The sequence below is a fragment of the Papilio machaon genome, chromosome 23 (assembly GCF_912999745.1).
Source record: "Papilio machaon chromosome 23, ilPapMach1.1, whole genome shotgun sequence".
Taxonomy (NCBI): Eukaryota; Metazoa; Arthropoda; class Insecta; order Lepidoptera; family Papilionidae; genus Papilio; species Papilio machaon.
The window spans coordinates 3,088,364-3,094,218 of record NC_060008.1 but is presented as its reverse complement, the minus strand read 5'-3'; positions in this window follow the sequence as shown (position 1 = coordinate 3,094,218).

Here is a 5,855-nt window from a genome sequence, read left to right as displayed (position 1 = left end):
TTTCCGTCATTTCATATTCAAATATTTTCCATTTTAATTTTGGATTTAATAAAATTATATATGTATAAGGTTTTTTAAAATATCTTCATCATGTGTACCTTAAATAAAATGAACAATAAACAACCGTAATTTATTTAATAGCTGTTTATTCCAAAAAGAATATCACGAATTAATTAAAATACAAGCAAATTGTTTTAATAATAATTTGCTATTATTTTTCATTAGGATATATTTTACAATAGTAGTTGAATAGGTAAATTTGAACAAGATCTAAATTATATATTTATAACATCAACGAGTATTATTAAATAAAATAAGGCGACGAAAATAATAACATTTTAAGTACAAAATAAGTCAACAATCGATAGAGATAATGGAGTGCAAACAACACACCAATTTATTCGGGGAATTGTCTGGACGTTGATGAATATAGTTTGCTTTTCATTTTGAATGTTAATTTAACGTCAACGCGAGACTGACATATTCCCGAATATAAATATATATTATTAGCACGACAGTTTGATGTAATTGTTAGTATGATAGCGTAGTTGACATAGGATTCACCTCTAATTTGAACAAGCTCGATCCGCCTGGTGAGGAAATTCATGGGCTGATAAGCAACGAGAATAATTTGACCGGTAGAGGCTAAGTATTTTTTTAATAGTAAATCTATAAACTTTTAGGTATAAATATCAAAAGTAAAAATACAAATAACTTTCTTACTTACTTCAGAGACAATCACGCACAAAAAACATATGAAGCTACGTATAGGAAGGAAAAAAACTATCTTCTGTACTCCTCTGTACATATAAGGAAGGTAACGCATCGATAACTTGTTGAAGATGTCTACGGTCAACGGTCGCTTTATTATTTTAGCGAAATCAAGCAGATGTTTTCTCTTTTGCCACCTTACTCTTTAAAATAGCAAAAGGTTATATTTCTTATTTTCAAATAAAGCTATCTTTAGTTATATCAGTTTGTAAAAAGAATTACAATACAATATATACTAGTATATAAATACATCTTTCTTTGATAGATTACGTGGGTAGTTTTCGATTCCAAGCTCCATTACATGAGCTAACCATTCGAGCTTGTAAGTAATAAATGTCCTATCCGTTGTAGACATATTGAGTGGCTACGTTCTGCCTCCACTGTGTTTTACTAGTACTGCAAATACCACTCATGTCGGTCCCTTCTGATAGAGTCATAAGGTGGAACTATTTTACAAGCTTTAATTAAATTTCAACTGTCCCGATGTTTATCATTAAATCTTACAAATTTAATTTATTCCTTCCAGGTTATTGATTGAACTAAAATTTTGTATACGTGCCTAAAACACGTTACAATCCAATATTATGACGGTACTGATATGATGAAGGATCAGGAAGGTAGTCATAGAAGCTTCGCAATAAAACGGCACAACCTAATCGAATTTAAGCTTTTTTGAATCGTCTTAAATTTGTCTTTCAATAGTTACCAGGGTCCAGTATCCAGTAAGAAAGGGCAATCCAATAAAATCTTCTTTTTAAAAAGATTTATTTTTATTTTTGCTTTTATTTTTTTATCGCTTTTGATTCTATCTTTTAACCTTTTGATTGCTACTATGTTTCAAGTCGACGAGGTAATTTCAAACGTCTTTAATATATTGTTTTGCGTTTTTTACTGGGATTAATAGATTACACTTTTTATCTATTCTTCTTTATTTTTACGTAAATAAAACTTTAGTAAAGATTAAAAACAACAACCAAGAAAACATATTTTTCATATTACGTAATCAAAACATAGAAATTTATTGTACAACTCAAAGAGATCTTAAGAAGCTTGTGGTAGCTTCACGTCTATTTGCGTTTGAATCCTGTTTTTATTTTTGTAGAAATTTTTTACTTTTGTATTTATGTTCGTTTTCTGATAATTTATGTATAAAATCAAATATGTACATTAAAAAATAAAAGTTGGATATCTCGGTTTACATTTTTTATATCTATGTTGTTTTTAAACTTGTACAACTTTGTTAAAAATACGCTAACACTGAGACCATACCCTTTGCAATATCCTATACGGTTATACTGGTATACTGTCCACTTGCTGCAGTTTATTACATTTGCTAGCAGTTACATGTGACTTAACTCGCATGGAATAAAAAATATAGTAATAAATTTAGCCTATTTCACCCGGGGATAGTGTAGCTTGGCAACAGTGAATGAATTTTTCATATCGGTTCAACATTTTCGGAGTCTATTCAATGCAAACAAACATATAATCAAATCTTTTCTGTTTATAATATTAGTATAGGAAAAAAAAACGTATAGGCCATAAAATAGTTACGAAACACTAGAAGTAAAACGTATTACCATCTCTCTCCTTCTATTTGAAAATAATAGAGATAATAATATTTGAATTTCAGCGCCTCAAATAAATTATGAGACATAAAATTATCCGCAAAATTTCGAACTTTGACCCACCACACATCACCGATTTAATTGTACAATTAAAAATGAAGATGTGTAGGCAAAACTGACAACTGTAAAGTTTAAGACTGAAGGTGTTTAGCTGGCTTTATATTTTAATAGTTCTTAGGCCTAATATTTTTGCGTAAAAACTAAACTTCTTATTGTATGAAAGAGGAATGAAACGACGATTCGGGTTCGCTTTGACTTAGGAATAAGTTATGTAAGTAACGTTTAAGTTATATGAAAGTGCAAGGCAAGTAACAAACTTGTACTGCAGGAGCTTCGTAAGGCGTGGGAAGTTCCTAATCCGTCGCCACTTGCCGTCGGCAAATAATTCCAACTCAAAGAGCTTATTGTTGAAAAATATTTCTTGTTAAGTCTATTCATTCTTGTTTGTATCTCTCTATAACGTAAGAGAATTCTAGAAATTATATAATATAATTATTTCTAGAATTCCAGTCTTTATTGTCGGCTAAAAAACTTGACCTTTTTAATATATAATTAGAGCTGGACAAAACAAAAAAGACAAAATTGAAAAATAAATAACACGAAGAAGTTCCGAGTTATAGGAGGACAGAGATAATAGTTTTTTTAACAGTTAATGAACATGGAACCACTTTGATAGTATGAAAACAACGTTTTATGTTAAAAGATTTTAAGTCCTCAGTAAAATTAAAACATTCACGTGAATATAAAAGCTCACAACTGTAGCTCTAACGCTACAATGGAACAAAGCTTTCGTTCCGTTCCGTTCATTTTAATGCGGGCAATTCACAGTTGTCGCCGTTCATAAAATAAAACAAAGAACCAAGATAAAATTGTGCTCACAATGGACTGGATCCCATTTAACCCGAGTTACCACCGCTTGCACCGGGACTATCTAGACCTCAGTTACGCTTGCATCTATATTTCATTTATTACCTATTTTTTTCGTATTACAGATATGGTAGCTGATAGAGATATGTAGAAGAGAAGTACTGTGATGACCTGAAGGGAAATGGGTAATTTATAATGATGTATCTCTAAGTACTTATCTTAATTAGGTGGTAATTATTTTGTAATTTGTGAGTCGGTACACAATATTTAATTGCTATTATATATCGGAATAAATATTTCAAAAGGAAGTTTTAACTTAAAACCAAAACACATATGCTACTATAAACTTAAATTCAGGTGGCTATATGCTCAATTAACAATGTTTATAGTTTAAAAAAGTTCAAAGTTTAGTTAAAAAAAAAACACCCTGTGTAAAGTATAATCATTACATTGATATAGTAATCATACTAATATTATAAATGCGAATGTTTAGATGTATGGATGGATGTTTGTTTGAAGGTATCTCTAGAACGGCTCAATAGATCTCAATGAAATTTGATATACATGTACATGGTCTGGAAGAACACATAGGCTACTTAATTTTTTTTTAATTCCGCGTGGACGTAGTCGCCGGCTACAGCTAGTAATATATAAACGTCTTCGAGAGTTGTTTATCTCAGTAAAGCTGAATAGAGTTTGAATTCAAAGGGAATTAATTTGAGAAATCTATTCGGGAATTAGTTTGGGGCTAAGTCTACGTCCGCCATTGTGATCCCACTGTGACCGAACATTTGAATTCACACTCAATATAAACTAAAGCGACAAAGCTGCCGACACTATTAATGCTAGTTTCACACGAGGGCAGAACATCGAGGCAGTAGGAAAGTGTAGTACCGACTAGTTTAATATGGACGCGCAACGCCGAGACAGAACACACCCCGTAGACAAATTCACGTTCAATTAACGCTAGTTGAATCGTCAAAATGTGCCAAAATGTATTGGGAAAATTATAAATAAAGACGTGATAATTTAGAAGTTATTATCAGGGGGCCTAGTCTGAAAATTTGCGAAAAATTATCCTTAATGTCATCGAAAAATTTTGTATGAATTTGTCGTTGTACATTACGCCTGATAATGGGGCACTGCACAAATTTAATTGAAATTTTGTCGATGAAGCTAGGTTCTTTCTCACAAATCATGCCAAGCCTCATGATATTAAGTTCCAAATGGTCACGTATTTGTTACAGTACATACTAACACGTTTGACGTATCTACTAGCAATATCTTATTTTTTTCGCAGTTCCGTACATTTTTGACTTAATAACAATATAATCGATATGCGAATCGAATATGCGTTCAAACTTTTAGTGCTGTGCTACGTACCTACTGTTCTGCTTTTGTGTGAAACTAGCATAATGTCACGAGCCACTAGAGACTCGCTCCAGTATTGATTTCAAGTCCCTCTAAAAACACTATTTTCTTGTTTAGATTTCTTTTGTACTTTCCATAAAGAACTAAAATATAAATTAGTTTACTAGAATATTTAAAACTGAAAACTGTGTACAGTTTTTTATCGTTCCTATCGTATTTCTAAACCGTTGATCAGATTATACTGATACTTTGACATGAACCGGAAAATATTTCTGCCTTAAAAATAACAAAAAATTGCATGCATTATATAATATTATTATATGAATATTTTGATATATTGAATTTTAACATAAACATATGTATTTTTAGTAACTAATGGCAGATTCAACTGGTGTTTTATAAAAGACTAGCAGTTTCCCCTTCGTCCGCCCGAAATTAAAAAAAAAATATAGTAATAGTACTACTACTAGTAATATACTAAAAAAATATAGTAATATACACAACAGTGCAAGAATTTTTCAAATCGGTTCAGTAATTCCGAAGCCTATTTAATACAATCAATCAAATCTTACCTCGTTATAATATTAATAAAGAAAAGAATTTGTGGACTAAATGTAATTTTTTAGACGATATAAATGAAAATGAGCACAAGTCAACACATTTCTTATTGCGGAAAAACAATAGAAGTTCATCGAAAGCTTCAAGAAACCAATTATTATTTTCCTCGTTTCCTTTGTGAATTTTCCAATATCATTTTAGAGCGAATTATTCTCGGCCATTGAATAGTTCTTACTTCCCTCATCTCTTATTAATGAAAATTTGAATTCGGAATATCGACGAATAAATTTCTACGAAGATTTGAATTAATATTTCGATGGCTAAAAGCGGTGAGGAAGTTTAAAAATAGAATCGTTTTTGCTTGAATTTCACACTTAAATGGGCATGGAGTAGAATATTCGTAGAAATAACTCATCAATAATTTTTAGGAAGTGAAAGAATTTTTTTCTTTTTATAAGTAAATAATTATTGGAAATTACTATATATTCTAACTGGAATGTTATTTTTTTCAATTATTTGTTTGAAAAAAAAAAACTGAAATTTAATGATATCTAATATATAAAATTCTCGTGTCACAGTTTTCGTTCCTGTACTCCTCCGAAACGGCTTGACCGATTCTCATGAAATTTTGTGAGCATATTCAGTAGGTCTGAGAATCGG